The sequence below is a fragment of the Microtus oregoni genome, unplaced genomic scaffold (genome assembly GCF_018167655.1).
Source record: "Microtus oregoni isolate MIOR12 unplaced genomic scaffold, Mior012 000012F_ref0000307, whole genome shotgun sequence".
Lineage (NCBI taxonomy): Eukaryota > Metazoa > Chordata > Mammalia > Rodentia > Cricetidae > Microtus > Microtus oregoni.
Window position 1 is genome coordinate 49,914,257 of NW_024543071.1, and position 10,865 is coordinate 49,925,121.

Consider the following 10,865-nt stretch of genomic DNA (forward strand, 5'->3'; position numbering starts at 1 on the left):
TGTATGAGCATGTGAAATCATTGGAGGCCAACTGGGATTGGGAGTGTGTATAAATGTGGGTGCATGTGGGAAGAGAATGAACATATCCATGAATCATAAGTACAACATTACAAATATAAGGAGCAGTGGTGGCACACGCCTTTCATCCCAGCATTCAGAAAGCAGAGGCAGGCGGATCTCTGTGAGTCTGGGGCCAGCCTGGTCTAGGTCTAGAGCTAGTTCTAGGACATCCAAGGCAATGCAAAGAAACCCTGTATCAAAAATAAAAAAACCATGAGGAGCATCCAGGTCATTAAAAATTATTTATTAGAGGCCAGTGAGGTGGCTCATCGAGTTAAGGCACTTGTCCCCAAGTCACGTGACCCGATCTCAATCCCCAGAACACATACAGTGAAAGGAGAGAACAAACTCCCACACGTTTGTCCTCTGATCTTCACATAAGCACTGTGGCATACAGACACACACACACGTGCACATGAACATATACACACGCATACACATGAACACACAGCAAATAAACTTGTATTAAAAATAATACAAGTTGGGTGTGGTGGCACATGTCTTTAATCCCAGCACTCAGAAGGCAAAGGCAGGTGGAACCCTGTGAGTTCAAGGCCAGCCTGGTGTATGGAGTTCAGTTGTTATCAACCTGTGGGTCGTGACCCTTTGGGGGTCAAACGATCCTTTCACAGGGGTTACCTAAGACCCTCTGCATATCAGATATTTACATTGCAATTCATAACCATAGCAAAATTAAAGTTATGAAATACCAACAGAAATAATTTTATGGTTGGGGTCACTACAACATGAGGTTCTATATTAAGGTTTGAAGCATTAGGAAAGTTGAGAAGTACTGGCATAGTAAATTCCAGGATAGCTGGGGTTACATAGAGAGACCATCTCAGAATATCAAAAAAATTAATAATAGAAGTAAAAATATGTATTGGTCACTTAATCCATGCCAACTATTGTTGTGCTGGGCATTAAGGATGCAGATCAGTCTGGAACAGTTCATTACAGTGGAGGCAGAGAAATATTAAGGATGTTCACTGGTGTGTCTGGGGAAATGTGCAAAGGAAAGTGAAGGGCAATTGGGCAGATGAGTGAATACGAGTGTGTGTGCACGCGCGTGTGTATGTACATGTGTGCGTGCGTATATGCACACATGCATGCAGCATATGTGTGCCTGCTGACATTACACAAATACCTGCGGTTCCATGTATACATAACACACATGTACCCCAATGTGTGCCCAGTAAGCTTCCCCAGTAATTGATTTCCTGCAATCACCAAAATTCCTTTATCCTTTCTATTCCAGTAACAAGCTCTTAAACATAAGATTTCTTTTAAAGAAACAATCTTTTTTATTTTACATATCAATCCCAGTTTCCTCTCTCTCCCCTCCTCCCGCTCCCTCCACCTTCTTCCTACCCTACTCCCATCCATTCCTCAGAGAGGGTAAGGCCTCCTATGGCAACAAAGTCACTTGAGGAAGGACCAAGGCCCTCCTCTCTGTATCTAGGCTGAGCAAGGTATCCCTCCATAGGGAATGGGCTCTGAAAAGCCAGTTTGAACACTAGGGATAAATGTTGGTTCCACGACCAGAGGCCCCACAAACTTCCCAAGTCACACAACTGTCACAAAACATTCAGAGGGCCTAATTCAGTCCCAAGCAGGCTCCCCAGCCTTCAGTCCAGAGTCAGTGAGCTCGGGACATCTGTTTCTGTGGGTTTCCCCATCATGATCTTGACACCTTTGCTCATAATATCGCTCCTCGCTCTCTGTGACTGAACTCTAGGAGCTTGGCCCAGTGCTTAGCTATGGATCTCTGCATCTGCTTCCATGAGTTATTGGATGAAGGTTCTATGATGACAGGTAACCAGCCTACAGTCCACAACCCCAGAGAAGCCAGGAAACAGGGACCCTAAGAGATACATATATGGATCCCCCTAGAAAGGAGAAATAGACAAGATCCCCTGAGTAAACTGGGAACATGGGGGGAGGGGGAACAGAAAAAAGAAGGGGAGGAGGAAAGGAGAGAATATGAGGGATCAGGAAGGTCGAGTTGGGGGAAGGACAGAGAGGGGGAGCAAGGAAAGAGATATCTTGATAGAGGGAGCCATTATGGGGTTAGCAAGAAACTTGGCACCCGGGAAATCCCCAGGAATCCATCAGGATGAGCGCAGCTAAGAATCTGAGCAATAGTGGAGAGGGTGCCTGAACTGCCCTTCCCTGTAAGCAGATTGATGTCTACTTCAACACAAGATTTCTAACCTAAGCTCTTTTTCCTGGACGGCCTCCCTATCCCCTAAGTGTATCAGGGAGTGGTCCTGGGAGAGGGGCTTGCTCACTGCTGCCCAGATAGGAAGTCAGAGTCAAGAGAGGTGTGAACTCCTGGATGTTCCTAGTCAGAGTCAAGAGAGGTGTGAGCTCCCGGATGTTCCTAGTCAGAGTCAAGAGAGGTGTGAGCTACCAGATGTTCCTGTCCACCTTGCATTACAGAGCTCCTGTTGTAGGAGGCTGCCTGTTTGTTCCCAGCTGCTCAGCCCCGAAATATTCCCGAGAGAATATTGAGCACCGAAGACACTCCACTTGGAATCTGTTTTCCTCTTGGCACAATTGGCCTTTGGGCAGGGAACTGCCCATGCATCAATCACTGACAAAGTACATGGTGTCCGGACTGGACAAGCAGGACAAAGGAAAAGGACTGCCAAACCTTTCCAAGACAGGGTAAGACGGTTCTGAAAATTTTTCTGCCTCTGAAAATGGTCTGTCAGTTACACTAGGCCCTAGCCAAAGTTGGTTGCTTCAACATTGCAAACGAGACTTTGGGTGATTGCTCAGGTAGCCAGTTGTCTCTGTCATCTATTGCTTACTTTGAAAGCTGCTTGATTGCACTTCCTGCTTACTCAAGTAATACTATATCCCTTCCCAGGCCTTCAATGGGGTTGGAGATTAAATAGTCCTAGTTACCTTCCTCTTATGATTTAGCCAAGCCATTTCCTACAAGACTTAGACTCTTTAGAATAGAATGTTTATTAAACATTTAGCATATGTTCCTTGCTTAATATTGTTTATGTTGGCTGTAACCCTAATTTTATACTTGATATCTGTTCCTAATGTATATAGTTTTGTGTTGGGTTTGGAACTCTCTTATTTAGACAAAAGGGAAAGGTGATGGGAAATCTCTGTCAGCCAATGAACTTTAAGGGGTGGGACCAAGTTAGGGTGTGGCTTTCTGGGACCTGAAGAAAAGCACCTGGCAACCCAGGGTTCACTCTCTGTGTCTCTCTCTGTGGTTCCCACGCTACACAGCTGAGCTTGGACTTCTCATTCCTGTTTCGTGAGTTCACCCCATATAATAAAGGAAAATATAATTGGTCTATCTTGCAGCTAGCCTGGTATTTATCAACCCACAATAATTCAACATGCTCCTTATCACAAATATATAAGTTTCTCAACCACTGCTTTAACAGAACAAGAATTCAGACAGAGGTGCTGGAAAGATGCTCAGCCATCTGCTCTAGCAGAGGACCTGGATTTGGTTCCCAGCACCCACATCAGGTGACTCCCAACTGCAACCCCGATTCCAGGGTATCTGACACTTCATACATCTATTCTCATTTGTCCCTTTTGCCCAGTCCTCTCCTGCCCCCAGGCTGGGTCTCTTCCTTCCACTAAGTCAGTCCCAACTTCTGCTTTTTCATGCATGTATTTATTGTCCTCGTCTCCTCTTAAGATCTCTTACACGTGCGCGTGCATGCACACACAAACACACTCACACAGAGTTTTAAATCTAGGTTTTGCACATGAAATGTGGTACAGGATTCATCTTTCTAAGTCTGGCTTGTTTCACTTCACACGATGATTTTTAGTGACACCCATTTTCCCTTTTCTGGATTCTGATTCTCCTCCTCACCTAGGGCTATAGGCTGTTACTGATTGTCTAGTGACCCACACAGACCATTTCTGTATCTACTTAAGGCTTCTTCTCCCCAGCATCTTGTTTCTGTTAGGCCTGACTTCTGAGCTCAGCATCACCCAATGGTCCACCCATGGCTGTGGCCACACCTTAAGCCAGAAAAGCTTTGTCTTCTGGATGTGTCTCCGCATGACTTGGAGAATTCACTCAAAGTTACAGAAGTGCTTAAGTCTATGTCAGCTTCTGCCTTCTGTACTCTGTTTACTCAGCAGCAACAGACTCACCAGGGTCCTGGGTCCCCCCGAATGCGTGGCCAGCCTTGCACACACCTTCCAGGGCAGCTGAGATGTGGCCTTCTCAAGGTCCTCTTCAGCTATCCCTCACAGTACAGTTCTGGTTGGTTAGTTTGGCTACTGCTTACCCCAGTCAGTACTGTAACCCTGGGCCGTGCTTCTGTGCCACTGAAATAACCATTGCCTTCGGCAGCACCACTGGCAACAGAATCGCCCACATTGTGCTCCCTCTGCTGCCACGGTCAACAGACCCTCTAGTGACCCCAGCCAGCCAGGGCACTCTGAAGCACAACAGACTTCATTGTCCTTTCAGAGGGTCCAAGATCCAGAGTCCATCCTGAATTTTCATATTCCTCAGTGTGAGAGCTGGAGAGATGGCTCAGCAATTAAGAGCACTCAGTGCTCTTCCAAAGATCCAGGTTCAGTTCCCAGCATCCACATGGTGGCCCACAACTGTCTATAACTCCAGCTCCCTCTTCTGGCATCCCTGGGCATGAAGCACTTACGAGGGCATAGACACACATGCAGACAATCATATACATAAAAATAACATCTTTTATTAAATATACTTTGTTCACAGGGCTGGAGAGATTCTCAGCAGTAAGAGCACTTGTGCTTGCGGAGAACCCAGCTTCAACTCCCAGCACCCACACAGATACTCACGACCATCCATAACTCCAGTTTCAGGAGATCCAGTGCCCTCTTCTGACCTCAAATACCAGGAAGGTACATAGACTTACAAGCAGGCAAAACAACCATACACATAAAATAAAATCAATGACTTTTTTCATTAAAAAGAAATGCCCACAGTGTGTTGCAAGCTTTCAGTCAGATTTTCAGGGCCTTTAACACACCATCTGGGCAGTTCCTCCAAGCTTTGGCTTTGTAGGAAGAGGATGAGCCGAGACCTGGGCATCTGTCCCACAAACCCCACTCACTGGAAGAATTCCTTTTTCCAGCACAAGGCACACGGGCTATACCACAATACTTCACCAAAGGAACGGAAGCCAAAGAATACAAAGAGCTAGCAAGTCCCAGACAGTCTATGCCAGTCAGTTCCTTAAAAGGATATTTCATTTGTATTTTAGTAACTAAAGCTGGCCTATAGACCAGGCAGTGGTAACACACACCTTTAATCCCAGTGGCCACACTAGTTTGCCAGAGACACGGTGGGAGGTGGGAGGTAGTGGTACAGGCCTTTAATCCCAGCCCTAGAGAGGAACATAAGACGAAAGGAAAAAGCTCTAGGACACAGTCTCATTCTGTGGTAGAGGAAAGAGCCAGTGGGTGGCTGGATGACTTGCTTTTCTGACCTTCAGGCTGAACCCCAATATCTGTCTCTGGGTTTTTATTAATCGTGCTACAGTTCCTAACAGAGCCAGCTCTCCTTTTCTGACTGAAGAGGAAACGCTATGACAAGTGACTGGCCACTAGAGGGCGGCCCGAACCAGGCTTCAAATCCAGAAAGCCGACTCGGTAGTAAACTTAAAAATGGATTTCAAGGTCTCCATCAAATTCCTCCCCTCCGAGCTCAGGGAACCTCGTGAAAGAGTTAGAAAGCAGGTAAGAGCCAGAGGGTATGGAAGACAACAGGAAAACAAGGCCCTCTAAATCAGCTGAGCAAAGATCATATGAACTCAGAGACTGAAGCAGCCAGCACAGGGCCAACAACAAACAGGCCTGCACCAACCAGGTCGTGTGTGTGTGTGTGTGTGTGTGTGTGTGTGTGTGTGTGTGTGTGTGTGTGTGTGTGTTCAGAAAGGCAGTCCTCCCATGGGTATCTACAAAGCATGGCACACCAAGCTGAGGCAGGACCAAGCTCCTCCCCTGCATCAAGGCTGGAACATTCCACATTCCAGCATGCGGAACAGGTTCTTCCTCTGCGTGTGTATTATTGCTTTCGGTTTAGTGTTTTTATTGGCCTCCTGAGTGTGGGAAAAAATGGGTCTCTGCTTCCGTGCCTTCTCTTGCAGTTGTTTTCCTTTTGTTGGTTTGACTTGTCCAACTTTCCATGTGATAGGTTTGGGGGATTTGTTTTATCTTACTATATTTTATTCTGTTATATTTTGTTATTATCCCTTAGAAGACTGTTCTTTTCTAATGAGAGACCAAAAGGGAGTGGATCCAGATGGGAGGGAAGGTGGAAAGGAACTGGGAGGAGCAGAGGGAAGGAAAATTGTAATCAGAATAGAGTATATGAGAAAAGAATCTATTTTTAATAAAAGGGGAAAAATTTTTAAAAAGATCCCATAAAAATGGATTTCAAGATCCATGACCTCCCCTTAAGTCCAATTACAGAGTTTGATGTGGGATTCCCCTCTGTATACTGTGAATACCATTAGTTAATAACGAAGTTGTTTTGGACCTGTGATAGGGTAGAGCAGAGCTAGGCAGGGAAAACTAAACTGAATGCTGGGATAAAGGAGGCAGAGCCAGAGAGAAGTTGTGTAGCCCCACTGGAGCCGGATGGAACTTTACCCAGTTAGCGATAGCCACGTGGCAATTCACAGATTACTAGAAATGGGTTAAATTAAGATGTAAGAGTTAACCAATAAGAAGCTAGAGCTAATGGGCCAAGCAGTGATTTAATTAATACAGTTTCTGTGTGGTGATTTTGGGGCTGAGCAGCCGGGAACAAACAAGCTGCCTCTTCCTACAACAAGAGTTGATAGTTACCTCTAAGGTATGTGTGCCAGCCACTATTAGACCCCTAGGATTATCATATGATGCACATTACCATGGCTCATAGGCATCACAGCTGATTAGGACTGCTGGTGGCTTCCCTCATTTAAAAGCTTGTGTGGTGCCTTCTGGGACCATAAAAAACAATCCTTTTCAGGGAGGAGGCTTTCAAGTCAAATCTTCAATGCACCCTACAACTGCCAATTTGCTAAACCAGTATAATCACTAACCACATTCTAAATATAATTATACCCACAGATAAGTGTTCTCATCCCTCACTGAGGAAAGTTATCTTTTCAACAGAAGGAAACCACAACTGATTGAAATGTAGAGCTGTAGAGTCCTGTCCCAACAGACAAATCTACAAATCATAAAGTCTCACCAACACGGCTGCTTAAACAGTACCTGAGCAAAGAGGGCAGCAACAGACAAACTAATGCGGAAACCTCAGCCCAGACAAAGAACTACAGCAACTGAGGAATGTGGCGACAGAGAGAACACATCTTCCCCAGGGAAGAGCACCCAAGAGAATTCGCTATGCAGTACCAAATGGTCAGCCCTGAAAACGTACATACCAGTAACATTATACAGACTAAGCAGATTGTGTTTATATATTTATGAATGAATATCTATACATCTCTATAACAAGAATTAAAGAAAAAGAGGCCATGAGTTTGAAAGAGCAGGAGCAGTACATGGAAGAGCTTAAGGGAGGAAAGAGAAGGAGGAAATGATGCGATGATATTATAATCTCAAAAATAAAAAATATAATAAACCGCACACATAAATGGATTTCATTTTCCTTGGTTCTAGGACAGAAAGAGAGATGTGCAGATGTAAGCCCTTCCTAAAGCTCAGGAGGGTGTGGTATACAAAGGGAGCAAGGGGGCATGAAGTGAGGAGCATGAGGAGTGAATAAGAGTGACGGGCTGTGAGAACAGCATGTACAAGATGATCCGGAGTTGTGGAGAGGCCAGAAGAGGGATCTGGGTCTCCCGCAACTAGAGTGTTACAGGCAGTTGTGAGTCACCTAGTATGGGCTCTGGAAAATGAACCTGGGTCCTCTATAAGAGCAAGTGTTCTCAACCCCTGAGCCATCTTTCCAGCCCAGTCTACGGTGTTTTTAAATGTAAGTAAGGAGTATAGATTTCTAATATTTGTATATTCATCTTTAAAAAAAATCAACACAAGTTCAAAACTTTCACATACATATGCAGGTGAAGAGTTGAATTGCTTTTAATCCTATACAAGATTTTAACTCATGGATTTTCTATTTTTCGCTTTACACATAAATAAGAGGAGAACTTATTGGATGCAATGTACTTGAGTGGACATATATATATATATACTAAGCTAAGGCCATGCCCGTGTGTTTGTGTGTGTGTGTGTGTGTGTGTGTGTGTGTGTGTGTGTAATACAGAAGACACTTTGAGCCCATTTTCATTGATAACACAGCCTAAAGGCCATTAAATCTAAGTCTTGGCACTGTACAGGAAAGAGGAAGGAGAAGGGGAAGAAGTGGAAGAAGGGGATGGGAGAGGAGGGAGTAACAAAAGGAGAACAGAGGGAAGAGGCCACCATGTCACCAACAGATGAGGAACGAGCACATACATAAAGACAGGCATGGGAGGCCAACACAATCAACCTCTGCTGTCTCTGGCCCTGATCAGGTAGGAGGCTGATGACGGTGGTGTGGGGCAGGTTTTTCTGAGTCTGTCCACAGCACCTCCCCAGGTAAGCTATGGTATCACCTCTGAACCACCCACCGGCTCAGTATCACTATACCCAAGCAGACCTGAGGATCTGAGAGTCCCGCCCAATGACACTTCCCCTCTCCTTTATCCAGACTATTGAGCCAGTGGGTGCCACAGATGCTCTCTCTAGGAACCCACTTCCCTGCCGACAAAAACACCACAACTTTCCAGGCAACCAGACTGTTGCATTTGCATTGGTGACATAATACCATGGCAGCAAGCAGTAAGGATCCCAAAAGACCTTTCCTGGAACAGATGCCCAGATGTCAAGAGCACAGTTTGGTGGTTCAGCGCACTCCCTATCCTTCCAGAAGACCCAGGCTTGGTTCCCAGCATTCCCGTGGCAGCTTACAACTACCTGCAGCTCCAGTTCACGGTGTCTAACATACTCCTCTGGCCTAGACAGGCACTGCATGCGTGTGGCACACATAAGATACAGGCAAGGAAGCCCTCATGCCCATCAACCAATAAGAAGTTTGCTTGAGCTTGGGGGAGATGCTTTCATTTGCATATTTGTCGCTGGACAGTCTAGCAAAGTAGAAAACTAAATGGCATTCACACAGACTTGAGAGTCATCTGGAGTTATTCACGCTGAATGCAAGGTCCCATCATCCCCTCTCTGTATTCTCTCATTCCCCAGTTTTTTGTGAAAAGCAGGAACTCACATCTACCTTCCAGCAGCCTCCAACACCAACCAACACTCCAGTGTTCAGTTTCTTACCCTGACTTTGACTCCACCCCTCTCAGGAATCCACTGTACTTTCAAGCCCCTTCAGCCATCTGCTGTTTATTTCCTTTATAGGATGCAGCCCAGATCTGGCCCTTCTCCCAGAAACAGGCACCCAAAGAGAAAAATCAGTCATCTGTATGGTGCCCAGACCCTGAAAGCACCATAAATCAAGTAGGCATAGAGCAAGGATGTAGGTGGAAAGTTTGTCCCTGCCTGGGGCAGGTGGTGAGAGCCAGACCACAAAGTAGGAGTGTCACTTTCGACTGTAGAGGAGCCAAATGCAAGGCACGCCGACTCTTCAGTGGTCTGTGACCAGACACCAGAGCAGCTATGGGTGCCTGAGAGAAGAAAATCATCACTTAGGACTGTGAGAGGAAGCTTCCAAAAGAGACAGACAGAGAGATGGAGGATGTGGGCGGGAGTGTGGGAGAGAGGAGGGAAGTTGCATCTGTGTTAAGGATTCTGTAAAGCCAAATGAGGAAACTTCATGGTTATGGGGCCTTAGAATGTAAATTAGAGTCAAATTATCTCGGGATATTTTCAGTTCCTTTGAAAGCTATCCACTGCCCAGCGCTGTGTCTGACCGAACATCCTTTTATCAAAATCTCACGATGTACTCTTAATAGAACACTAGCCTTCCCCAATCCAAATGCTGAGACTGTCACCAGATAGCATCTGAAACCTGTTGGAGAGTGTTCCCAGCTTTGCTGTAACTGCTTGCCCAAGGGCCCTACCACTATCTGGGAAATGTATTCTTTTCTTTGTTTGGCAAATAATAAAACCTCATGTAAGCTCTTCCTCCTTCAGTAGAACACAGTGTTTGAGGAACCTGAGTCTGTGTTTCCATACCAGGATATCACATACTTGACTCCAGAAAAACCTCTTATTCCCTCTGAGGCCAAACTTGTGCATGTGTATTTATGGGAATGATGGGAAGATGCTCCACACCCTCCCCCTAACCAAGTTGACACCTCAGTAATAAAACCTGGAGGCTGAAGCATTGACGGGACACAAAGGAATTTGCATATGAGAAGTCCTCTCTTGTCCTCACGTTACCTTCTGCGGTTTCAACTATCTATAGCCATCCACTGTGGTCCCAAAATATTAAATGGGGGAAAATGCTAGAAACAAACAACTTCTAAACTCTGCATTTCTTTTATTCTGAGGTCTACGATGAAATCTTGTACCTCCTTGTTCTACCCCAGCTGGGACACAAGTCACCCTTGCCCACATACCTGTGTGTATAGGCTGCCCTCCTGTTAGTAACCTGGTAGGAAAAAGCATGAACAGGAACTTCTGTATAGTGCCGGCAGTGACACCGTCCTTGGAGCAAGACGGTGTTCCTGTGTACACAAGCAAGCACGAATAGCACACACATATACGTCAAAGAGTGCAGAGCCGCCCAGCTCCTATGATGAATCCTCCTCGGTGTTTACGTAATAGCAATCATAAAAAGCTTTTGCAATCCCACTGACAGAGTGATA

General features: G+C 45.6%; 1 protein-coding gene across 1 annotated transcript in view; it reads right to left on the bottom strand.

The window, feature by feature from the left end:
• Positions 1–10,865, bottom strand: part of Plaat5 (phospholipase A and acyltransferase 5) — a 28,100-nt gene that overhangs the window by 9,930 nt on the left and 7,305 nt on the right. The window lies entirely within an intron of this gene.